This window comes from Caretta caretta, chromosome 9 (assembly GCF_965140235.1).
Source record: "Caretta caretta isolate rCarCar2 chromosome 9, rCarCar1.hap1, whole genome shotgun sequence".
NCBI lineage: Eukaryota > Metazoa > Chordata > Testudines > Cheloniidae > Caretta > Caretta caretta.
In genome coordinates this window covers 82,256,868-82,284,332 of record NC_134214.1, presented here as the reverse complement: position 1 = coordinate 82,284,332, position 27,465 = coordinate 82,256,868, and the positions used below count along the sequence as shown (strand labels likewise).

The following is a 27,465-nucleotide window of genomic DNA, read 5'->3' as shown; positions in this document are numbered from 1 at the left end:
TGGGGGAACCCGAGGTACTGTAATCTTGCACCAAGCTAGGTTTGGTAGCTTTGGGTGATGGGATTCTCTCTGAGCTTTAGTAGACTCAAAAAGACCCTGAAGACATGCGGAGACTGAATCCCCCTGAAATTGACCAAAATCAGTGAAGAGCAACATGATTCCTCTACAGAGCAAAGCCTCCTTGTTCACATGTTATTTCCCACTGTTCCCAAAATCCCTTTTCAAAATATACCCCCAGAGACAATAAAGTACAAGAACCACTGCCCAAGTCAAGAACAGTGACAGGAATATTGTCTTTTGCAAGACACCGAGTGAAGAGTTATATACTATGTATTATAATATGGGGAATTTCTGATGCTCCTGCTAACCTGAGATCCCAAAGAGCTTTACCAGCCTTTCTGTACCTGTGTGAAGCAGATGGGGACCAGAGACACACAAGTTTGGGCAGCGGAGTTTCTCTCATGTCAGTGGCAGAACCAGGAACAGAACTCGACAGTCCAGGTTCCTGGTCCTATGCTTTAATCACATGCTCTCTACCACTATTTCCTTTTTCCATTATATCTGATCACCCAGTCAGTAGACATCTCCAGTCTAAGCAGACTGCTCCCCCAAGGAGATTCACTCACTCAGTTACTTCCTCTCTCTGCACTTTGGTATCATCATCATTCACTTGCACAGTGATGGACTGACAATATCAGGAGCACTGAACTGAACTGAAACACTGCAGAATGAATCAAGCAAGAGAATGAGGCAGATGAAAAGGGAGGAACTTCTGAAGCCAGATTTTCCAAGAGCAGCCCCTAAATTCTCCATTGCAATTTTATGGGCCCAAGTTTCTGTGAACATGAAAAATTCTCCACCGTTATAGGATGGTGTTGAAAACTGAAAAAATATTTATTGCTGTCAGTTATCGGAGCCCCTAGGTCTGTCATCTACTCTGGCTCTGCCTTGTATACTGTAACATTTTGGGGGCAGGACAGGACCTGATTTCATTTGTGTCCTGAGTGGTGCTAAGCACATTTCTACAGCACAGTAAAACATAACTGCCCTATTTCACAAATCATCAGTGTTCTCACCAACTCCAGTTCTCAAAGTCATCAGCAGGGTTTCATGTTTTCCCCAAAATGTTTCCAACCTCTTCCTTTTGGAAACACACATTTCCAGTAGGAATGCCCCAAGGATGGAATGGAGCCAACGATGAACAATTAATTAGAATGACTGCTTCCACTGTGGAAGAATGATTTTTGTAGCAACTGCGATCAAAGTACCCAGATTCACCAGGGTCCTAGTAACATAGCCTCTCTGAAGGTCTGTCTGTGGAATGGAGCTGGCATCCAACACCAGGAGAACTAGATGAGAAGAGTTTAAAGAAGAAGCTAAAGAGCAGCACATGCTCCTAGACAGATACAACCCATGTGTGTTGTGACTGCAAAACCCACCTGCTTAAAAAGGTTTGACCCCACCTGACAAGCTCATTCTAGAATCCTACGGGGGCAGCTGTGCATACTGGCAGGGTGAGAGTCAGACACTGACTCATCACACAGCAGGACTGCCAAATCTAGCATATCCAACCATGGTACCTGTAGGCATGGAGCCTTGTGGCTGATGCCAACCTGTCCTGCAGGAAGGGAATGGTATTTTACAGGAATTCAATGGAATGTGCCTTGAGAGCAGGCAGGGTCCTGGAGTTCAGCTAGAATTTTAGGATATGTGGACAGCAAAAAAAGGCCAGCAACAGTGAGTCTCAGAGCCTGGGTCAGCTGATTCAGTCTGAAGGGGCTTGTGCTATGGGGCTAAAAAGAGCAGTGTAGACATTCAGGCTCCTGCTGGAGCCCAGGGTCTGAAATGTGGCGAGGGGGGAGGGCCTCAGAGGCCAGGGTTCAGCCCAAGCCGGAACAGCTACACTGTTATTTTTAGCCCCATACCGCAGGCCCAAGTCAGCTGACCCACACTCGGAGACTCGCTGCCGTGGGGTCTTTCTGCTGTGCAGACATCCCCTTTGAAGCTTTAGGATTGTACCTGTCCCCCTCAGGGGCCAGTGTGCTCGCTCAGCAGCAGCATGTGCCCTTTGGAGTAGCTGCCCCCACTGACAAAGTCAGACAGGACTTGGAGCCAACCATGCCTCAGTAATAATTAACTCTGCTGTCTGACCCTATCCTTACACAACTGTCTAAGGCAGCAGTAACCCCTGGTGATGGCAGACTGCTTATGTAAAGGTACAGCCTTTAAAAAGTGATGACCTGCACAGACTTCATCGCCCTTTGACTAAGCACGGGGATAACAGGTTAACTGTAATCTAAAAGCTCTGTATAAACTTTGTTCAGCTGGACATGGTTTAGCTTGGCACTTATGTCTGAGTATTGCCATTCACCCTCCTCTCCATGGGAGTCCTCCATCTCCCAATTTGAGCTCGGAGATGCTCCTATGGTTGCTTTTTGTTTGCATGCCAAATGGATGGCAGGATTGCCCTTCTTTGCTGCAATTAATTGTTCCCGGGCAACTCCATGGTTTAATGCATTACACTCTAGTTAATCCCAGTGTTACATTCTAGGCACACCACCAGCCTTGGAGAACGACCCCTCCCCCGCCCCCCACTGCTACCGAAGAGGCAAGAGGGGGCAGTGTTGAGCTACATGAGTACCCTCTCTGCAGCAGCTGAATCCGCTGTCTCTCAGCAATCCCAGCCCAGGCTAGCCTATATAGATCGAGCACTAGCCGTGGAAACTGAATAGCAAAGCCATCGGCTGGCTTGAAAAGATCGAGTTCTGACTGCATGTGAGCAAGGACAGCTGTGAGACAGACAAGCAGGAAGCACTGAACAACTGGGGAATTCTGGAACAAGTTCCACTATTTTACTGCTCCTTCCTTAGCACCATTTAGCTCTTAAAAAAAGCAGGTGTTATTGAGCAACGAAATAGCAAGACCCCTCAGATTGCCTCTTCAATACAGGGAGGAGAGGTGACCCGGAAAAACAGGAATGATGCTGCGTAGAAACAACAGGGCAACACCCGATCTGTCTTCAGTCCTGGCCACATCTTTTAACTGTTCTCCAGCATCTGATATTTTGTTGTTTCTTTAAACAAAAGTAAACAGCCATGTCCAAAGTGCAATAGTGTAGAACTGATTGCCCACATATTCCTGTCTACCTACATTGTTTAGCAATTTCAAGCTGGATGTACTATCCTATCCCTCTTCAGTTGTTGTCCTGAAGTGTGGTGTAGTGTTGCTGTGCACTGTTTAAGCGGTTAGCGTTCCTCCCCAAAGGTGGCTGCATTTCAATGAAATGACGCTGCAAAGCTTAGTTAAGGTTTGCAAGACATTTTGAAATCCTCAGACGAAATATGCTAATAAAATAAATAAATAAATAATAATGCTTAATTCCCCCCTTCCATAACCCACTTACTAAGAAAGTACCATTGGGCCCCAAAAGCTATTGCAGTGGGGCAGAGCTACATATTTGCAAAAACAAAGGGAAGATGGTAGGAAGGGCAGGACAGGGATAGTGGGACAAGAGACAGAGAGATAGAAAGAGCGAGGTGGAGGGGGAATTAATCTTTAAAAAGCAGCTTGATATCTTTATTGGTTTTGGAACTGAATCTCCCAGCCTTGGTGGTTTCTGGCTGACCCCACCTAGAACACATGACAAACCCTGCAAGAAGACAGTCTGGTGTAGTAGTTAAAGCCTAGGACCAGGCCATAATCTCAGCTCAGCCACTGATTCACAGTGTGAACTTGGATAAGACCTTTAACCTCCCAATGGCTCAGTTTTCCCATCTGTAAAATGGGACAAAATTATAGCTACTCCCGTTGTGAAGCACTTTGATACCTTCAGATGTAAAGCACAGGGAATAATTCTTCCTATTGATTTTTACATTGTGCCTTTCCTCCAATTCTAGGACCTGCATTTACACACAGTACATGTAAACCCGGAAAACAGCAGAACTTACTTTCCCCCTTCCATTTACTGAATGAGGGCTCACCTCAATCAGCCACTTCGCATTTCTCTGGATGCATAATAATCTCTTTTCCTTTGTGACAGTCTGCCAGAAAAGCAAAGTCATGGCTTCCTTCCAGAAGCACGTCAGGGAAAATCAAAGATGTGTTTCTCAGGCCAATGAGAAAAATGGAGCCTTGTTACTTCTAGGTCAATGGTTCAAATCCAGTGCAGGTCAGTAGTGACACTACAGATGTCTGGCGGCCAATGTGAAATGAACCAACAGCCTCTGCGTAATTCTTAACAGACAACTGTCCCCATCACAGAATCCAGCAGCACAACAGACACTTGGCCTTAGCTGGTGGTGCTAACTAGGCCAGATAGAGGCCAGAGTGCAAACTCATACACTTTTCCAAATTGGAAGAGACAGGAGAGTTCACTCCCTGCCAAACTATTGCTATTAAGAGAGAGAACAGACCCTTCATCTAGGTCCCACATTCTTTTGCACCACAGCTATTGTAGCTCTCATCAACTCAAATTAATCTAAGAGGGACACAAAACCCAAACAACCTGCCTCTCTATCGCACAGTGGAATGCATGCTGAACAGGATAGGGAAAGGTGGCTCTTCTGGTCTAGGGCACTGAAGAGCGAGCCCTTGGTTTTCATTAAACTCTCCTCACACTCATAAATTATGCCTGTCATATGCCAACAATAATTTTTGAGGTGGGAGAGGGAGAGAAAAACCCTTCTCCCACAGGGAGGGGAGAAAAATCAGACAGAACAGAAGAAAGGAATCACATCTAGGTCAGAGTCTTCTGAAGACAATTCTTCCAAGGCTCAGATACTGGCCAATCCTCCCTTTCACAGAGACATATAATGGGACCCTTGGAAGGTGAAAGCCTTCCTTCAGATCATGGCCTTATCTAATCTAGGAAGGTTTTGCTGGTATTGCTACACCAGCAAATCCCCTTAGGAAAGCAGAGTCACATAGGTATAAAAGTGCTTATGCTGGTATAGATTATTCTGGTTCCCCTGACTGACAAGTGCTATACTGGAATAAGCACAGTTAATTACAGATCATTACTTCTACAACAAGGTGTTTATCAACATAGCTCTTTCAATTAAAAACAAATCACCTCTCCTAACCGACACAGCTATGCCAGTGAAATGTTTAAGTGTAGACTAGGAACATGTAGTTCCCCTAGTTGATTGTCAACCTGGCAGCTTGCTGGCCCAGACCAGACCCATATATTTTTATTGTGTTTCCAAAGTCATGAATGCAGCAATGCCCTGAGAAGATCTTCTCCTAGTTTCTAACCAGGGCTCTGGAGTAGCTAAAGCAGAGATCCCCCCTAATAATCCATTGAAAAATTTTCCACGAGATCCATAATGCAATGGGACAGGAGTTTTAGTTAGAGGTCAGTACCGAGTGGATGGGTGTGAAACCAGAATGCACTGGTGGAATTAAAGTGACCTGGACCATAAATGCCTTGAATAGGACTGGTCAGAAAATGAGATATTTGCTTTCAGTCTGCATCAGAATGAGAACTAGGCCTCTGGAAGTTTTTTGCATAAAAACAGTCACTCCAGAATAGCCAATAGCTCAGGGTTTAGGGTGTTCACTTGGCATGTGGGAGACCCTGGTTCAAGTCTCTTTTCAGCCTGATTCAGAAACAAGGGCTTGAACCTGGATCTCCCAAATCCCAGGTGAAGAGGGGCTATTGGCTATTCTGGACTGGATCTCTTATTTGGATGAGGAATTCCATCCTGGTCCCGAGAAATCTTCCTGTCAAACTAATCATTATTGGGGAAAGTTTGGGTTTCAACAAATCAACATTTTCTGTTAAAAATGTTTAGTCAAAAAATTCCTGACCAGCTCTAGCTTGAGGCCACTGAGAATGGACAATCACAAAGAGAAAACAGGATTATCAAACTCTGCAGGGCAGACTCCGGATTGATGCACAAACACTCCTTGTTTCAAGAGTTGCCTATTTCAGAGGAATAGGACCATGCAGGATGTGTCTTGGTAACTGGTAATTACACACTAGCCTTTTCAAGTTAATATAGCCTCATGCATGCTGATCGTCCACCCTAGTCTTGAACAAAAGCTCTTTGGAAACTTGGCATCCACGGCAACCCCAACTGCATCCAAGTGCATCCACTCTCCTAACATCAGCCAACCCGTCACCAAACATGTGCAATGATGCATCAAGCAGACCAACCATTCTGATGGTGGTAGAACAAAGAGTGCACTGGCTCATCTCAAGAGAGGTCAGGACAACAACAAAAAAATGCAGAATTTTCCTCTCTTAATGTAACTCAGGTTTATTCCAAATCATTCCAGGGATTATTTCTCTCTCTTTCGAATAACTAATATTTTAAGAAATGTTTAAAAAAAAAAAGTTACCCAAAACAGAATGAATAAACTAATACGAATACTACAGTAATGTGCTACTGAAGTATTTGGCTAAGGAGACAAATGCTGTGTGACCAGGGTAAAAAATGTCACACTTCTGTAATAATCTACCTGGTCTGGCTTTTCAAAAAAATTATTATAGCATGCAATCCAAAACAATGTGATTCTCAACTTTTCTATTTTCCTCTCACTAGAGCACTCTTCTCAGCAGCACTGACGGCAAGAAAAAGAAATAGAGGGATATGTTTATTTTGTGCTAATCTCCAGTACATGCACTGTTGAAAAAAGCACTTCAAAAAGCCTCTGATGAATGACGTGCAGGTAGGAGGTGCCTCACTGGCTTCAGGAGAAGCTGCCTTCCAGCTCGTCTAACAGAGCAGCCACCTGTGGACCCAGCCCCGGTAATGTGCACATTAGGATGCCGATAAAGTGGGGTCGTTTTTGTGCTCATGAGTTAGATCTGCTCTAGTAGCTAGCTCCTAATAGCAACTTGACCCTTCCCAAAATGAGAAAACCAAGGAATTAATGTATGATGTTGAGATGGCTTAAAAATAAACCACCTTCCATCTCCAAATTGTATTATTGTTGGGTAGAGAGTAAAAGAAGAACAGGTCTCTTAGGTCTATTAAGCATATTGGCCAAATACTGCATGACCTGACTTGACATTCCATCACCAACAAGTTGCGATTCCTCTCCAAGGGGAGGAGCACGTGGAAGGATCAGGTATAGGAAGAGGAGAGAAACCATTAATGGAAACACCAAAAGAGATCCTGTGCCAACCCAAACTTGCATACAGAAGAGCTGCAGCTCTGGACAGTTGGACTGCACAGAGAGAAATGCCTCTCCTCCATCTCAAGAGGCTCTCTTAAGGCAGTTAAGTCAGAGCCTAAGAAAACAGCAAGTGTCCACAGGACAGTAGGAAGAGATTAGAGACGTGATTTCAATGGAAAGCACAATTAAAACAAAATATCACTCCTTCCTGCCACCATTGAAACAAGACCTTCCCTGCACCCTCCCATGACTGCTTCTTTCTTACACAATGTGAATGTCTCTGAATTTCTGTGGTAACCAACCCCTTTACTGGCATTCAGCATTTCCTGGAACTGCCAGGAGGATGTATCAATATTCCACTGACAAACTTGGAGAGTGTGGGGTGAGAAGGGTTGTTCAGAGGCAGTTCTTTCTAGGACATGGTGCAGCCAAACTGATGGAGCTGCATGGGGAAGCTGGAATTGTCTGTACTGCGTGGATTCTGTAGAAGGAGATGAGGAGACTGTCAATCTAAATTCAGTTTGACAACAGTGCAGCTTCACTGGCCCTGAAACAAGAAAAGCCCTTATGCATTTTTTTCCTTAATGATGTCAAACAGATTTTGTTCGGGAGTTGATCTGCCTGCTTAGATACACACCCCATGACAAGCACTTCATCAGCATAATTTTGACCAATCAGTTTTGCACTTCGAGAACGGTCTGGGAAGCTAAAGAGTCCAGCAGATTCGTAGCAGTTTCCAGCAGTTCTCTGAAGCTGAACAGGTACACTGGTGTATGACTGAGTGGGCAAAGAAACCAAAATCTAACTTTTTCCATGCAGAGTAAGCAGATCACTAAGCAAGAGTCTGTACCTGGTTGCAAAGGGCATAGCATCAAGCAGTGGGAAGGGGACATCAGTACTGCAGAAGACAGATGGGGGACAACATTAGCAGTCTAGCTGGCAAACAACGTTCTTCTGCACTGCCAGAAAACACTTTACCCTCCTGGTGTCCTGTAGCTCTGCAAGAAGGGAACATGTTTTAAAGTTACTTGTACTTCAAGCCTCAAATAGTAAATGTGAGCTTCACTAATCCTCTCCAAACCTAATTTTCTCTCTTTCCTAGAGGACCAGCAGATTAGCTCCTGTTGCTGAACTATTAATATTCACCTAGCTAACAACTCAGTATCTGCCAGGCTGGAGCCCAGATTGCTCAGCTGAGCAAATATGCCAGAGCATCACTCGCTTGGGGAGGAGGAGGAGCTGGGAGACTCTTTAGATCCAGTTGAAAACATCTGTATTCTTCCAGCGACAGAGAAGCTTTTGTTTCTGAGATGGGAGGAAGAGGACAGAAGCATCTCTGTTGCAAATTATTGTATTTATTATACTCATCATCATCCTTTCACTGTTCCCTTGTTCTCACCAGCTCCTGCCCATTTGTTTGTTGTATCCACTTATTATCTTGTGCAAAGACCGTAAAATCCTTGGGGCAGAAAATGTCTTTACTTTTATCATGCATGTATAGCACCCAGCTCAACAGTCTTGATCCCCAATAAGGGCCTGTATGCTGCCACATACAGAAAAACAACATTTAGTGCTTATTTCTCTGTTATAAGGCAGTGAGTCTAGTGGTTACAGCTTGGGACTGTTATAGGGCAGCTAGATTACTACCATCAATACCACTGACTGCCCTTGGCTAAGTCACTTAACTTCTGTTTCTCAACACCCTTTCTTCAAAATGGGCACAGAATTACTTCCCCTTTGCAAGGTGCTCTGGGATCCTTGGATTAAAAGCTATATAAATGTTAGTGTGTATATGCACCATGGCCACCTACTACAGGGAACTAGGACTGTCACTGTATGACATACACCCTATGCTGTTAACTGCTAAAAAAAAATCCTCCTTTGGCTCAAATAACCTCTCCTTCTGGATCCAGTGGATCTAAATTCCACCACTGCTGTCACTATGGCCGTGGTGTGACCTATGGAAAATTGTTCCAAGATTATTTCTCTCTGTAACTCTGATAGTAGCTCCCCTGAAACCATCTGGGTCTACAGAAAATACCTTTAAGGATTTATGAATTCTGTCTCAGCTGAACTGACATGCTTTGCCCTTGTCAGCGGGGGCTGCCCCCAAAACAATATCCGTTCTCCATCCAAACATCCGCCCCTCCGAATGGTCACATTTGAATCGAAAATATCATTTCCTGTTTTGGAGCTCTGGGTCACCGGCTCCCAGGAGATTAGGGCCACGTATTGTTCTGAGCAGGACCGTAGTGCTTCCTTCGTTCGATAGAACATTAAGTACCAATAGTTCTGTGACATACCACCAAATGCTGGAGATGCTGGGTTCACTACGACATAGCGCTGGAAAGGATCATTGGAGGAATCCAGGGTAATAACCCTGAGCACTAAGAAGCAATAGGAGACCGACTGCTTGTGCCAGATAAGAACCAACAGGAAACTCTCCATTAAACTGAACAGCAAGACAGGACTGGGAGCCCCAGCAGTAAGACTACTGGGGTGGACAGGTGGGGGAGGGGTATTTCTGGCAGTTAGACTGAAGTAGTATCTGCTGAAGACGTAAAAGGCGGCGAGGTGGAGGCAGACATTATGGTGAAGCAGGGACAGCCCAACAGCGGCCGAAGTTGGAAAAACCTAGTGAAAGCAAAGCTAAGGTACACGACAGCTTGAGGATTCTCCTTCTAACGACCGTTCCCTTTGATTGAAAAACAAAAATGAAGCAACAGGACATATTTATAAATAATGATCTCCACAGCAGTCACTGCTGGGCACTTTAGGCATTTCTGTTTTATTTCTGTCTTTCTCCATCCCCTCACTTTCGCTCTTTTTTTTTTTTTTTTTAAAGACAGGAGTTAAATTACCTTTGACATACTTAACACTTCTAGCACCTTTTGCCTGAAGATCTCAAAAAGTGTGTTACAAAACATTAAATTAAGCCTTGCAACAGTCTTGTCAATTAGGAAATTGTTATTACCACCCTCATTTTACAGATGGGAAACTGAGGTACTGAGGGATTGAATGGCGGAATTAGGTACAGAATAGAAGAATGGCCATATAGGGTCAGACCAATAGTCCATCTAGCTCAGTATCCTGGCTGCCGACAGTTGCCAGTGGCAGACGCTTCAGAGGGAATGAACAGAACAGGGCATTTAACAAGTGATCCATCCTGTCGTCTAAGTCCCAGGTTCTGGCAGTCAGAGGTCCAGTGCTAAGGGGTTAGACACACAGTGGTCTCGGTTTCCTTCCCTCCCCTCCTAATAAACTCTGAAGCAGATACAACTCCTCCCCACAACATAACTTAATTAAAAGATTTTGATGGAAATTATTCATCGGATGCATCCTTTTCTTTTTGCGAATACAGACAACACTTCTATTTTTAGCACAGTAGCTTGATCAGAGCTAGCATGGGTGTACTGGAAATTACACCTTCCAAATGCAGTGTAGACAAACGCTTGGAGATGAATCTGGTTGCAACTGTAGGGAAGCCTGGGGGGCTGATGGGCTTGTGTTGATTCCCTGGAACAGGAAGTGGTATTCTACCTCAGCTCTGCTACAATGATACAACTGAACTCTGATCATAGGCAACCAAAACCATTTTAGAAAAGGGGGCAGATAGGGGGGAAAGGTTTTTAAAATGCTCCAAGTTGCTACAGTCAACACATAATGGTGACCAAACTCTGGGAATTCAAGCTGCACAAGTCCACTCAAAGTCTGACATCTGTCGGCATTAAGAAGTGGAGCATATACCAAACAAATCTGATTGCTGCTGTATGTATGGAGCAATATATAATCAAATATTTAAAGAGACCTGGTTTTTATTCTTGGCTCTGTTCATTGGCCTGCTGGGTAACCTTGGATAAGTCACTTCACCTCCATGCATCTATAAATTAGAGATAATGATATTCCTTTGTAAAGCACATTGAGATTTACTAATGAAAATCATTATACAAGACCTAGGTATTTTTCATAAAGTTTGTATCCAGAGGGGAAAACACAGGGATATCAAAATAATCCTTTGATTTTTAATCTCCTGTTGTTCCATTAGTTAAGATGCAGATCTTAAAACAGGTTCTCAAACTTCATTGCACCACGACCCCCTTCTGACAATAAAAATTACTACACAACCCCAGGATAGCGGACTGAAGGTCTGAGCCCACCTGAGCCCACTGACCCGGTAGGGGGACAGTGTACAAAGCTGAAGCCCCCAGCCAGGGGGCCATAACATGAGTCCCAACATGCAGGGCTGAAACCCTCAGGCTTTGGCTTTGGCCCTGGGCCCCAGCAAGTCTAAGTCAGCCCTGGTGACCCCATTAAAATGGGGTTGCGACCCACTTTGGGGTCCTGATCCACAGTTTGAGAACCGCTGTCTTAGAACGTGGTTCCTGGGAAAGTGACCCATTCTGTTAAGCAAAGCCCAGTGACTAAAGAATATACTGAAACTAAAGAAGATATTTCCTGAAACAAGAAAACAGGTTATGCCCCTTTGATGCCATGTGTTCATGACAGAAGAACTGTAAATGGATTAGAATGGGGAAGCTGAATTCTGAAGTAATTGACCTTATTCCTCTGTGTGTTAGAAACCACCCACCTTTCATTTTAAAACCTGATACAAGATGAGAAATTTCATTTGAGAGGATTCTGTTTTTCTAGCCTGATGAAATTTAAAGTTTAATTTTTCAGCAGTGGATCCTGCATTTTGGCTGGTGGTTAAAGCATCACTGAAGGCTTTATGGCACACTCTGTCATCAGACATCTAAGTTGCTGCAGATGGACCTTGGATGCTGGTCATCCATAGAACAACTGAAAATGGTTGATTATTTCCACTGACAGCCATCTATAAAGCCATTGATTTAGCTGGGCCCTGTATGTATCATCAGTGTAACAGAACATTTCCACAGTATGTAGTTTATAGCATATTCTTTCTACATAATGACCTCTAGAGTTGTTCTGGGAGATTATAGTGACAATGCATGAGAGGAATAAAATGGACATGGTACTGGATCAGAAGAAAGTTCTCCATGCCTTTCCAATAAAATCAAATATATCAAAATCAGGGTTCTTGGCCAACCCCTACAATGCCCAAGGATTGCAGCCTCCGGAGTAAATGTAGGGCTCACACAAAGTTACTTTCCCAGACCCATGCAATATCTAAACCCAGTGAGGTGAGTTAAGGGCAGATTGAAAGTCATTACACTCTGAAGTGTTTTGTTTTGTGTCAAATGTTAATGTGCTTCCCCGGAAGAAACTTATTTGCCTCCCACTGTACAAAACAGCTTTTTTTTTTCTTCTTCCCAAATTGCAAGGAGTAAAACACCAAGAAGAAAGTTTTCTTTAGGCCAATAAAGACCAGACATTCTGTCTGGGTAACTGGAGGGCCCAATAAACATATTGCATTGTTGTACCAGAGGTAAAAAATAAAAGCTAACAACTAATTGAAATAAAAATACCAGATATGCTCTTTGGTTTGCAGGCTCACCTCAACTTCCTCATGTGGAAGGGAACCTGTGTCCCTGCATCTAGGCTGCAAGGGAAGGAGAGAGGCAATGCCACTTCAGCTGAATGCTTCCACTTTTCCCCAGCAAAGCCATAGAAACCTCTCTGCATGGTTCCATCTCCACAGATGAGGTGAGGCTAGGGCAGGTGGCCCAGTCAAGCTCAACTACATTTGTCTCCCATCCCTCAACCTGGATGCAGAGGAAGCTAGTCTAAATTGCAATGGAGTCTACAATGACTTTTTCCACTTTCTTTTCTGGGAAACAGAAAAACCTCTGGGGAGTGAGTGGTGAATGAGTAGCTGTGGTAAGGGGAGTTCCTGGCAGCATAGCTCCTGCAAAACCAGCAGGGTCATTTGAAGTCAGTGCAGAGGCAGGAGGTCTCCACATAGATGAGGCTCATCTCCAGAGATTAAGGGGGTTTATTCAACCATTGGCTTGTGTGAGCGCATGCGTGCCAACTCCCTCATCCTTCTGGAAGAAGCAAGGAACAACTATGGCAACAATCCATGCAGCAGAGCATTTTGGTTGCTAAGAAGCCGAAGTGTCTTTCAAATAGTTTCCTTGTGTTAGACCTAGCCCCTTGCTTCGGTAGAACGTACCTAGGATGACCGGCCAACCACAAAATGACTTTTTAGCGTGCATTTTGGGTGGGGTTAAGACCGGCAATAGATATAGAACTGGGGAAGAGGACAGAGGGAGACACTACTGCTGGCTGAAGCTGAAGTCATGGCCTGGCCGATTAGCTGGAGTTCTGAACATGGAAATGCAACAGCAATAATTCCTATTGCTCTTCCTATCTATGCTCAACTTCAGACATACTTGTGAATAAAAAGAAAGACTAGAGACACAGTCTTATGGGACTCCCAGGAAGGACTCAATCCACTCTGGAATTCCAACTTCTCCTTTGGTAGTTCAGAAGCTCGCATAGTGTCAGCAGAACTCTGAATTAGCATAAACAATGTGGAGTCATTGATTCAATTCTGCTGAACATCATCCTCGGAACAAGGCTGCATTTACCAGTGTTCAAGACCACCATCTAGCCCTAGCTCACCTTATGCATGTGATTTCTACAGTCACTGTCTGGTGTGTGCAACACATGAATGTGTTTCATAACGGTGCTGCTTTGGGAGAGACAAGGGGATGAGAGGGGAGCTAGGCCCGAGGAACAATCAACCTCTGGGCCTGGTTTTAGTGGCTCTGCTGTCTGGCCTAGCTGAGACGGTATAGCTGCAGGCTAGGCTTGCACAGAAGAGCAGTGATGTGCCAGAGGAAGGACCAGCAGTGAATCTGAGGAGAGGAAGCTGGCTGTCTCTGTGAAAAGGGCTGCCATGTACAATGGGCCTGATCCAAAGCCCACGGAAGTCAGTGGGAGTCTTTCCATTGACTCCAGAGCACACCAACCCTTTGATCCCCATGGCGCACACACTGAACAGGCTACAGATATAGGAGAGGAAGCAGAGAACATTTTAGGGCCCAGAGATGCTCAGCCAACTGACTCAGCCTTGCTAGTCCTGGGCCTTGAAATCCATGACTTTTACAATGGAGCCCTCACTCCAAGTTACCGCCAGAACCCCAGTCGGAAGTAGCAAGCTGATCATTTTAAACAACAAAATCAAAATAGAAGAGGCACCAGCAAATCGTACCAAACAATGCTACTCCGAAGCCCATCTGCAGGATGTTTACACCTCCATGAGCAGTGCGCTCCCAGGCGGAGCAGAAATCTAAACAGCAGCGACAGCACAAGAGCTCAGAAATATCCTCCTTCCAAAGTGGGTCAGCGGGTTTGTTGCCTAGCACTGCTCATGGAGCAGGAGAAAAATTCAGAGAACAAGCTTCCGCTCCACTGACCCTGCACACACCGTCTCCAGTTCTAACTCCCCAGCCTTTTGTGCATTGGGATCACACCATCAGCAGGGCCATCACCAAATTTTCCAAAGTGCTCAATTGACGGCGCCATTATTAATTACTCATATTTCTAAGATCACTCTTACGGGTGCTCTTACGTACCTTTCCTCTGACACTCCCCAACACACATGTACCAGGAATACCCCACACAGGTGTGTTCCAAGGCCTGGTGCTTACTTTGATTCTCACTGCAGCACAGAGCATTTATCCAAACTCCTGGTTGTCGGGTTTTTTTTTTAAAATGCTAGGTAGCTCAGGAGAGCAATGCAAGGGCCAGGGGCCAATCACAGAGTTCCCTAGGGTCTATACTATAGTGGGCTGGCACAAGATTTCCCTGTCTTTGACTCCAAGAAAGATAAAGAGGTAGGTAAAATGTGGTCTATCAGCCACACATGATCCTAACTGAGGTCCCAGTTTTTAAGGCAGATCCAAAGCCAAGTATTCTTAATGCAGCAGACCCCTTAGATCACTGTAATAAAGGTAGCCCCCTGCATAGCAGCTAACCCATGGACAGAAGCCCAGGGCTCAGAAATCAGCTTTCAGCTGCATCTCTCACTGCTGCAGGAAAATAGGAATGACGGCAGGAGATGGGCCAAGTCCTAAGCAAAACTATTGGAAGTGCTGTGCTGCAAAAGGGCTAGAAGGACTAGAACAGGTGGGATGGAGGAGAGTCAGTGACCTTCAGACAGATGTGGCCCAAACCCTTCATTTGTAACGTTCCTGCAGCCTCACATGCAGAATGTGACTGAGATAAACACAGGCCACAAGACTGAAGTGCCTCTGGGAACGAAGACGGACACCAAAACAAGAAGGAATCAGTTAACAGGGAAGCCTGAAAGCAAATGGCTAAAGTATCATGGCGCTGGAGCAGCACAGGTGCGTGGATGTAGATTACTCTGCCAGTACCCCTGCTTGAGCTGTCTCAGTTCTGCAGCTGGAGAGAGGATTTCATCTCCAGGGCTGTCAGACAGGCTAGGTCCTTTCTTCTGTACCAAATTGCCCTGGAATTATCTTGCCTCAAAATGGAGCTTATTTCAAAAGAAAAAATGATCAACCGTGAAATAAGCCCAGCCACAGAGGAACTACCAACAAGCTACACAGCCTTTCTTTCCTTTGAATTCAGTGTTCACAAGGGTGCCCAGGGCATTCAGAACAGAAAAACAGGGCTGGATGAAAGGTTTCTGAGAGCACGTCTATCACAGAACAATTGTAAAATACAATCCTAAGTGCACAGACTTGGGATTCAAAACCTAACACATGCTCAGATCTGGGTCCCATTTTATCAGTCCCCAGTGTTCAGGCGGGGTGGGAGGGACGGCAGGGGAGAGAAGGAAGTGGGATAAATAGTTCTGATTTTGGCTTTTTTTTCATTTCCTTGATGGATGCTGAGAGAGTTCCTCATGGGCTGGATCTTACAAGCCCATTAAACACAATTACAGCCAGAGAGTCTATGGCCATTCCAGCTCCCTCTTTCCATTGCAGACACAAAAGAGTTGCATTTAGGAAGCAGGGACCATAAACATGCTTCAGTCATGATAAAAACAATGCCCAGCAGGATCACAGTGGATTCTGCTGTGAAGTGAGATTCTCCCTTGCTCCCCAATGCCCACCCCACAATGTATTGCACCACAATAGATCAATGACCCATTTTGCCCCACCTCCCTTCTCCAGTCATACCAGAGGAGATCATCAGTCCACCCAATATACCATCCAACCTCCCTGCCCTACTGGAGCTGATAAAAGTTCCACCTAATCCAAGAAATGTGTTCAGTGCTGGTTACTTTAAAGGCAAGAAACCCACCAAATCCACTTAATCTCCAACTCAGCAAAGCTGAATTCTTTAAGTGCTTTGCAGAACTGGGACCCTAATTGTTAAAATGTTAACTCAGAGGATAAACCTCATTCTGAGATTTTCAGAGCTACCCTGATGATGTCATTTCAGTTGGCAGCAATGCAATAAGTGATGGATTTTTAAAAAGTTTAAAGGAAACACTGAAAATGCTTACAACATTTCATTATTTTCTGTCCTATTTTCCTGACTTTAACATCTTTTCAGAGAGGTTCTCCTTCTCCACCAGCCCCCTCAACCTCCCTCCCACAGGCCTGGAAAAACCTAATAAATACTTCTCATAAAAGTCACCCCTTTCCACATTTTTATGGAGCACTTTTCATTTAAAAGGGTTTGTATGGGCGACACTGCTGACTGTATTTTGGGCAGCACTGTGTAAAATCAAGAGAAGACATGCACGCACACACACACTAGCAGAGTTATTTACCAACTACATTCTTGGGAGCTGAGCAATGTGCGATGGAAATTAGGGAACTACAATATCGAGGAAAGAGACTGTTAGGAAACCAAAACCCATCCAGAAGAGAGCAAATCGGCTGCCCCCCTCACCGCAGAGGAAGCGGCGGCGAGCAACAGAGACACATGAGGGTCCAACAAGGGGTGGTGGGGGGGAGGAGAGCAGGGAACAATATTGAGTCACCAAAATCAAGAGATGCAGCTCCGTTTGCACGGGGCTCCAGATGGCCAGTTTGTGCAGCTGCAGCAGCGATGCGCACACACTCCACAAAGCCAGAGAAAGGAAACGGTTACCTTGTAACACTCACTCCGGAGCCTGGTCACGACAGCCCCAACTGCACTGCACAGAATTAGGCGGGAGAAATTGCATTTGTGTACACGAGGTTAGCCAGAAAGAGAGGTTGGGGAACTTTCTAACATTTTACATGGCTGGCTGCTGGTCTATGCACGTAGTGAATGGGCTGGCAGGGGAGGGTGTCTCTCAGGGATTCCCCTATGCTGGGATTTTTATACATTGATAGAGCTGCACTCATGCGAACCCCAAGCATAGATATGCTGCACTGGCATACGTGGCAACTTGCACTGGTGCAATTCGTCTACACTTGGGGTGCATGGGTGAAGCTGCAGTTGTGGCTAAAAACCTCAGTATAGCCCAAGCCTCAGTCCAGTTCCTAGGGGGATGGGTAGGTGGCCACATTATGAAAGAAAAAAGCCTTCACAATTGCTACAAAGCAGCCAGTTTGTTGGCAGTCTCAGCACATGGGCCATAGACTCAGCACTGGCCACAGACAGAGCAATCAAACCCTTGCTTGACGCTAGATGTTGTCCTGTAATCAATCCAAGTCAGCAGATACATGGAATTACGCAGACACAGGGGGAGAGGTCCAGAATTCTGGCCTTCTAGCTCCAAAAATGCACGCCTCTCACACTTGGGCGAATGGAGCAACCCCAGGGTTGACAACGCTGTCAATGCAACACAAAGGTCACAACCCTCCTGAGGGATGTCCTATGGCAGTGCATGGAGAGAAGAATCAGATTGACTTCCACAGGGCCTGCATGGGAGAGTAGGAGATTGAGAAAACTAGTGTCTGCAGCTTGCCAGAAAGTTGCTCTGTAGTTCCCAAGGTAGTCCCCTCCTCCTAGGCATGCCTGCCTGGACATAGGTTCATTGGATGGTTCAGAGTCTCTCAAGAAAGAAAACGCCAATTCTGGATCCATCAGCTGTACCAATGGTTCTGCTGGAGGGAAACCATGGCTGGACAATGGAATGGGAAAAAGAATCCTCCCATAAGCTGCATCACCTGATGGAATCAGGACCCCCCCTCATGAGGGAAGGACCTGATGATGCTGGAGATCTGGGAAAACAAAATCTTGTCAGGTGGGACATAAAACTCTGCTCTCCCTGGAGTTCAAGAAGTCCTGCCCACGCAATCTGACAGAGCCAGAGTAGTAACAGTTTGTGCCACAGCTGGACAATGTAGAGCTGGTACCGTTGGCAATTGTGGCTCTTGATGGTTGCCTTTTATCAATGACATCAGTTCCCGGAGTTTAGGCTTAGTTGGTACCAGAGGCACCTTTGCTGCTGGAGTGCAGTCTTGTACTGATGTGGGCTTTCTTGTCATGATCCTGACACTTAGAACATCCTAGGTACTCATAGGCTGAGTAGGAAGACTTGCTCAACTCAGGCAGGGTTGTATCAGACTGCTCCGAAGTGGCTTTAGAGGAGGGTTTGCTCTCATGTTTATGACAATGCTCCCTGCCCTCCTGACCAGGCCCCGACGGGGGATCTGTGGGAGTAGATTCCTTCACTTGTAAGTCAGACCTCGTGGCAGGAGGTGCACTCCTTGCTGAGCCAGGCCAATATATGGGGGGGGGGGCTGTCCCTCAGCCTGGGTCTGACTGTGGTCTCATGGCCTTCTCCATTAAGTGCTTCTTCAGGTGAAGCTCCCACCCCTCATGGGTCTGACTGGGGAAGGAGCAGCAGACACTGCAGCTTGCCGAGATGTGAGCTTCCACGGCAGTGCAGGCCATGTTGATGGTCGCCACTGACTGAGAAGGAGCTTGGGCAAGAGGCACAGATTTTGAAGCCCGGATTCCTGTGCACAGTCCAGTACCCGTGGCAGGGTACCTCGCTATCAAACTTAGCTAAAAACTAACAGATACAATTCTAAAATAATTCACAAAATAGATGTATAGATCAAAGAATAAAGGAAGACAAAGCTCCAGACACTGGCGGTTCTGACCCAGGCCAAGTGGCAGTAAGAAGGAACTGGAGAGGCAGTTCATTCGTTCTACCCTTTATCTCCTTGGCTACTGTCATCAGGGAGCAAGGGCGCATGTGTGGACCAATGGACACTGCTATCAAGAATTCTCCAGCCAGGGGTGCCTGGAGCACATCTGTACCCACAGTGGAATACATATAGTGAACAGCACTCTAAGTACTGTATTTCCATATTTAACTGCTGAGCTACCCAAGGGAGTCAGAGAGAGAGGCTGTGCTTTGAGTGCAATTTGGAATTAGACTGTGTCTACATTGAGGATTAGCTCTATCGGTCCTCAGTATAGCTACACCAGCACTGATCCTGACTGGACTAATTGAGGTTTACCCCTTCTTGTAATTGGGGTAAAGCCTAATCCATTCAACAGCTGCAAACCCTGGGTTGACTGGTCTACACTTAGTGCTTCTTCATCTTCCTTCTACAGCTGTCCAGATTGATTTTACAAACACAAAACCATTTTTTTTTTTGGCTAATGGTCAGTGGTAGATCAAATCTGGCCCCCAAAATTTCTTTTTACAAAACCTAAATTGACCAAATCTGAGTTCAGTACAAGTATTTCCTTAATGTGTGTTCTTTAAGACAAAACTTCTCCAAAATTTCACTATGCCAGTACATGAGAACTTGAAAGTGAATTTGGTTAGTCTATTTGACTCCAAGTTGAGAGAAATGCAAGAAATGGGACAGCATAAATGGCAAAGAGTAAACTGGAATTTTGGAATGCAGTGAGTTTTCAGCCCCAAGAACTCCTCCATTTCTGTTACAGCTAGCATCCCCGGCAGGGGGAGGAAGAGTCATTGGGTAAATCCTGGCTCCAGTGAAGTTGATGGGAATTTTGCCACTGACTTCAATGGGGACAGGATTTCATGCCTTCTGAAAGAAAGAAAAAGATCCAAGATGTACATATCAGCAGCACTGGAACCTGAAAAGGCTCTCGGGAACCAGGACCTGGCTCCAAAGAGAAGAGAGATTCCAAACAGAACTCCCTCCTCGGGCACTGCCTTGAAAATTCTACCTCAGCAGCTTTCAACTTCTCATGCTAAGGGGACATTTTCATTGTAGTTAGTCCTAAAAAAAACAAATGAGGTATCATAGAATATCAGGGTTGGAAGGGACCTCAGGAGGTCATCTAGTCCAACCCCCTGCTCAAAGCAGGGCCAATCCCCAGCTAAATCATCCCAGCCAGGGCTTTGTCAAGCCTGACCTTAAAAACTTTTAAGGAAGGAGATTCCACCACCTCCCTAGGTAACGCATTCCAGTGTTTCACCACTCTCCTAGTGAAAAAGTTTTTCCTAATATCCAACCTAAACCTCCCCCACTGCAATTTGAGACCATTACTCCTTGTTCTGTCATCTGCTACCACTGAGAACAGTCTAGATCCATCCTCTTTGGAACCCCCTTTCAGGTAGCTGAAAGCAGCTATCGAATCCCCCCTCATTCTTCTCTTCCACAGACTAAACAATCCCAGTTCCCTCAGCCTCTCCTCATAAGTCATGTGTTCCAGTCCCCTAATCATTTTTGTTGCCCTCCGCTGGACATTTTCCAATTTTTCCACATCCTTCTTGTAGCGTGGGGCCCAAAACTGGACACAGTACTCCAGATGAGGCCTCACCAATGTTGAATAGAAGGGAATGATCACGTCCCTCGATCTGCTGGCAATGCCCCTATTTATACATCCCAAAATGCCATTGGCCTTCTTGGCAACAACGCTACACTGTTGACTCATATCCAGCTTCTTGTCCACTGTAACCCCTAGGTCCTTTTCTGCACAACTGCTGCCTAGCCATTCGGTCCCTAGTCTGTAGCGGTACATGGGATTCTTCTGTCCTAAGTCCAGGACTCTGCACTTATCCTTGTTGAACCTCATCAGATTTCTTTTGGCCCAATCCTCTAATTTGTCTAGGTCCCTCTGTATCCTATCCCTACCCTCCAGCGTATCTACCTCTCCTCCCAGTTTAGTGTCATCTGCAAACTTGCTGAGGGTGCAATCCACACCATCCTCCAGATCATTTATGAAAATATTGAACAAAACCAGCCCGAGGACCGACCCTTGGGGCACTCCACTTGATACCGGCTGCCAACTAGACATGGAGCCATTGATCACTACCCGTTGAGCCCGACAATCTAGCCAACTTTCTATCCACCTTATAGTCCATTGATCCAGCCCATACTTCTTTAACTTGCTGGCAAGAATACTGTGGGAAAACGTGTCAAAAACTTTGCTAAAGTTAAGGAACAACACGTCCACTGCTTTCCCCTCATCCACAGAGCCAGTTATCTCGTCATAGAAGGCAATTAGACTAGTCAGGCATGACTTGCCCTTGGTGAATCCATGCTGACTGTTCCTGATCACTTTCCTCTCCTCTACGTGCTTCAGAATTGATTCCTTGAGGACCTGCTCCATGATTTTTCCAGGGACTGAGGTGAGGCTGACTGGCCTGTAGTTCCCAGGATCCTCCTTCTTCCCTTTTTTAAAGATGGGCACTACATTAACCTTTTTCCAGCCGTCCGGGACTTCCCCCGATTGCCATGAGTTTTCAAAGATAATGGCCAATGGCTCTACAATAACATCCGTCAACTCCTTTAGCGTCAACTCTCGGATGCAGCGCATCCGGCCCCATGGACTTGTGCACATCCAGCTTTTCTAAATAGCCCCGAACCACTTCTTTCTCCACAGAGGGCTGGTCACCTCCTCCCCATGCTGTGCTGCCCAGCACAGTAGTCTGGGAGCTGATCTTGTTTGTGAAGACAGAGGCAAAAAAAAGCATTGCGTACATTAGCTTTTTCCACATCCTCTGTCACTAGGTTGGCCTCTCTCATTCAGTAAGGGGCCCACACTTCCCTTGACTTTCTTTTTGTTGCTAACATACCTGAAGAAACCCTTCTTGTTACTCTTAACATCTCTTGCTAGCTGCAACTCCAGGTGTGATTTGGCCTTTCTGATTTCACTCCTGCATGCCCGAGCAGTATTTTTATACTCTTCCCTGATCATTTGTCCAATCTTCCACTTCTTGTAAGCTTCTTTTTTGTGTTTAAGATCAGCAAGGATTTCACTGTGAAGCCAAGTTGGGCGCCTGCCATATTTACTATTCTTTCTAAACATTGGGATGGTTTGTCCCTGCAACCTCAATAAGGTAGAGTACTTTGAAACAAAGCTGACAACTAGAAGTAGTAGGCAGCTTTCAACCATATTTTATTTTAAATGGTTCTTTGCAGAAGTATGAAATCTGAGAGCACCAACACCTGTGCATCAACTATTTATGATGCAGAAGTCATTTGAGGCAGTGGAATTGCATCTCTGGTGCATCTCTTGGCAATAGAGAGGGATGAAAATATGAAAACCTGGGCTGTGTAAAGACTGCAGAGACACCAAGCTATGAAAAGCCAAAGGAGGGAGAAAACAAGGGAGACATATGGGCAAGTAAAGAGAACAGCTCCTGTCCTCTGCCTAGAGCAGAGGAGATCTTCCCCTCCTTGGTAAACAGCTGGCATGGCTGGAAGCTGAAACTAGACAAATTTTGGACTAGAAATAAAGACAGACACCTTTTTAACCGTCTATGTATTAACTCTTGCAACAACATATCCAAGGAGATGGCAGATTCTCCATCAACTGAATCCTTTAGAATGGATGTTTAGAAATACACTCAAGCTCAACCGCAAGTTAAGGGCTTGATGCAGGAATTATTGGGTGAAATTCCAAGGCGTCTGTTACACAGGAGGTCAGACTAGGTGATCATAGTGGCCCCTTCTGACCTTAAAACTTATGAAAAAAAAAAAACCCAAACAAACGAGTGCTTCCCTTCTCCTTGACTGGTGTATTATGAGCTTCCCCCACCCATTTCAATCTTCATTAATCACTGCACGGGGAAATCAGGAACTTAATGAAATGGAGTTTGTTTTAAACAAACACCTGGAAACACTCAATTTACTGGGACATGGCTATTTCCAATAGATAATCACATATGCAAGAGCCAGAGCATTTTAAATCTGTCACAGGGTTACCTTGTGTGCCCTCCCATCTATTTATTGTAACCACCTGTTGTCCATCTTCTTATACTTAGACAATAAGCTCCTTGGGGCAGGAATCATTTTTTGTTGTGTGTTTGTACAATGCAAAGCACTATGGGGCTGGGGAATTTAGGTGCTATTGCAATGCAAAATAATAAATAAGAATCAGCTGTTAAAGTGGAGGAGAGAAGCAGATAGAGCAATGTAATCCAAAGCAGAGATAAACCAAAGCCATAAAATTCAGTTCTGGACTTAAATCAAAATTTATGGATGTTCAGATCCAAGAGCTTGTCTTGTTTTTAACTTTATATACTGGGCCTAGCAACAAAGCTGAGATCAGGATCTCGGCTCTCCCAAATGTAGGGCTGTTTGAATTGGAATCAAGTTTTGGACAGATTGCTGGTCCGAAGCAGGGCAGAGTTTAATAGCCCTTAAAAAAATTGAGACTCACCATCTTCTTCACAATCCATAAGATCGAAGTGACCATTTAATTTCATTTCTAGAACAAATACCAATCGTGTGCCACAGAATAAAGCAATATTGGTTTGATTTATTTTAATTAAATAAACCCTAAACAAACTTATGGCTTCTGCAAAGATTGTTTTTGGAAAGGGTATAACAATAGCTAGAAACAAAAAAAGAGCTGGATCTGGAATATTAAAGGGCTTTCACGGAGAATGCCCTTACAATGTCAAAGGCTTTGGACTCTCTTTAATGAACAATGTGTTTATAATGCAAGAATCACACTTAGCCCTGGGGCTTGGGAATCTTTATCAATGGAACATTAATGGTCCAATGTCAAAACAAATGACTTAACCCTCAAAAATCAAGCCTCCAGACAAAGGCCTGAGTAAATAGAAGATGCCTTGAAGGTCAAAAGATTCTGGCTTTGCCATCAGACCAGGCAGGGAAGTGAGCTTTAGAGCCGAGGGCCCTCCAATGAAGACATCCTGCCAGCAACCCTCAGATGTTCAAATCTGGAGAATGCCAATAAGTATACAAATCAGCGGATTCTGATGGTCACAAGGGGATCTGGGGATGGAGACAGTTACTAAAGTAGCGAGGGTCAGAATTGTGCAAGATGAATTGTACCCTGAAATTTAAGGCCAATGTTCTTTCTACCTCAACCCATTTTTCGGAAACAAACACCAGCTGGCTACATAGCCTGGAAAAACAAATTGCAAAACAGATTATTTTCTTCTTTCTGAGCGGGAAGCAGGAGCCCCAGAAGCGGATGATTGACCAGATGGGTGCATTAGGTCCCCGAGCCATTAAATAGGATTATTAACAATATCAATGTTCAGCTAGCTTGGTAACGGAACACCACCATATGTGAACAGGCACCCGCATGCTGATCTTTCCAGACACTGGCTCATACCTCTAACGTTCTAGGCTGGCTGGCAGTCCCTGGGATGCTTCAAAGTGCAAGATGTCAGATGCCCAACCCTGAGTGATCTGTATGGCAAGATTGCCATCCACTATTCACCTGCTTCCAAATCTGCTGACTGCTTTCTGTTCTCACAGGGAATGGATTGGGAGGTGGACACCTAGGAGACACCAGGCCACAGAGGAATCAAGGTCAGTGCTAAGAACTTGGAGATCCTGGCTTCCAGACCAGCACACAGCCCAGTAGATCAGGCTACCTTTCTGTGAATAAACCAGAAACTGGAGTTGTGGTAAAATGTTAACAGGGCATCCTCTTTCACTGCAAGTTGCTGAACTGTGGCAAGAGGAATATGCAGACACCTACCAATAGCCAGAGAATGAAGGAATGCACTGTATGCTAGTTGAGTGCCTCTGACTCTGGTGTTTTCTAGCGCCTGGTGGGTGGGGAAGAGCTATACACACAGACTCTGCATTTGTGTATGTGAGAGAATGAACATGCATTGGTTTAAAAAAAAAAAAAAAAGACACGAGCAGCTGATATTTTGCCACCTGGATCTTCTCTTAGTCTCAATTCCTATTGCACTGCAGGTACTTTACAGGAGATATTTCATTTGTGAGGGACATTTACTGCTCCAAGGCATAGGTTGGTATTCGCAGATCCCCTGCTGACTGCGCAAAGGTTTCTGGTGGAAAGCAAGCACACAGGTGACTGTTCGCAGGAGGGCTTAGGAGAGACCTCTCCTCCTGCATACACACGTGGGTTCCTGGTAACAGCCATGTGCACAGGTAGGGGAGAATGGAGCCCTTTGTCTGAGGGAGTATTTGCTTAGGCAAAGAGGTTTATATGCAGCTCGGAAACGTCTCTGCACAGACTCTTGCAATTGCCAGCTGTCTGCACACCCCCTATGGAGGGTTTAGCAACACATCCACGTGGAGAACGCACACAGCTCACAAACCCTGGTTATAGCTGAAATTCCTGTGTGCCATAGCATGGTATGTACCTAATCTGCTTGTACGAAGAAAGCTGATTGGGTCTGATGCTAATGATTAGACAGAGACAACAACCAAAACGTCCCGTAGGTTTAAACTTAATTTAGGAGTGAATTAAGTCTTAAGAGTGCAAGGGGCTAACAGTACCAGCGATTAGCTTGAGCCAGACACAGCACAGACAGGTGCTGCGTAAGTTTCCCTAAGTACAGCTCAGCCAGTGCACCACAGTCCTGATCTGCTCTTCCAGTCCTCAGCTCCCCACCCGGGCTTTGCAGATGAATCTCAATGCTGTCCCAACAGGCACCCCTGTTGTTCCAATCCCCCAACCACCAATATCAAATGCACCACACTCCTGACCGGCAGCACCTCTGCTCATCTATTCCCCCACTGCCCCTATTCGCTTCCTTTACAACTTCAGTAGCCATTCGATATTAACATCATCCAGGCCAGTGGTCATCCATCCTAGAGGATCTCCCAGCTGATTGTGATCTCCCTGCCTACCTTGGCTCACACTGCTCCCGGAAGCAGCCAGCACAGCCCAACGGCCCCGGGGGGGGGGGAGAGGGGCGGAGGGAGAGGGAGGAGGCAGGGGTCTCCCTCTGTGTGCTACTCCTGCCTGCAAGCAGTGTCCCCGCAGCTCCCATTGGCCGGGAGAGCTGAGGGGGCAGTGCTTGCAGAGACGGGCAGCGTGTGGAGCCATATGCCCCCCCCCCACTCCCAAGGGGCCACAGGGGTGTGTTGGCCCCTTCTAGGAGTAGTGTGGGGCCAGGGTAGACAGGGAGCTTGCCTTAGTCTCACTGAGCCCGCAGTTGACGGGGAGCCACCGGAGGTAAGTGCTGCCTGACAAGAGGCCGCACTTCAACCCTCATCCCTGAGCCCCTCCTGGAGCCAGCACCCCATACCCCCTCTTGCACTCCAAACCCCCTCCTGTACCTGAAGCCCACCCTGAGCCCCCACTCAGAGCCAGCACCCCAACCCCTCTCCTGCACCCCAACCCACAGCCCCCTCCCAGACAGCACCCCATATTGCCTTCTGCACCCTGAACCCCTTCCTGCACCCCAAAACTCTGCCCCAGCCCTGATCCCCCTCCCAGAGCCAGCACCCTGTACCCCCTCCTGCACCCCAACACTCTGCCCCAGCCTGGAGCCCCCTCCTGCACCTAAACAACTCCCTCCTAGAGCTTGCACCCCTCACCCCCTCCTACACCCCAACCCTGGGCTCAGCCCAGAGCCCCCTCCCACACTGCAAACCCCTGGGCCCCAGCCCAGAGCCTGCACACACACACCCTGAATGCCAACCCTCAGCCCCAGCTGGCAAAAGTGAGTGAGGGTGCGGGACAGTGAGTGACAGAGAGAAGTGTGGAAGGGGGGGGAGAAGAAGAGATGGAGTGAGCAGGGCAGGACAGATCCTGGGTTGCCCTTAGATTGAAAACGTGATCTTGGGTGTAAAAAAGGTTGGAGACCACTGACCTAGGCTCAGTGGAGTGCCCTGTGTATGCTTTGAGAGCAGGGAAGTGGATGACTCATAGTCATTTACCAGTAAGCAGAAGTATATTGACAGACATTTGTGGGTGGTTTCACCTCCATTTCACTCCACAAAGTTGACCACAACTCTTTTACATGAAAAGCTGGGAAGAGAGAGATAGCAGACTGTTCACCTCTTGTTAAACTCACAAAAATGCATCCTTGCATAAGCGGGTGTTTTTTCTCCCCTCCAGCACTTTCTCACCATGGCAGTCACGCTGCTTCAGTGTGGTCTCTGCTGCCGGCCAATTTTGTTATTCTTTAAAATGATACCTTGAACCTTAAACATAGAGGGCTGCGTTCGCAAACAACCACACTGGCCATGCCACAGGCTTCTCTACCAGCCACACAGCCAGAATACTCAGGGAAAAAAAATTCTCAACTTTCAAGGAAATAAGGATGCTATTTTAAAATAATAGATTTTAAATTTGAATTGAATAATGTGTGTATGTGTC

General features: G+C 45.9%; 1 protein-coding gene across 1 annotated transcript in view; it reads right to left on the bottom strand.

Annotated features, from left to right (window-relative positions):
• Positions 1–27,465, bottom strand: part of SLC16A2 (solute carrier family 16 member 2) — a 93,307-nt gene that overhangs the window by 41,556 nt on the left and 24,286 nt on the right. The window lies entirely within an intron of this gene.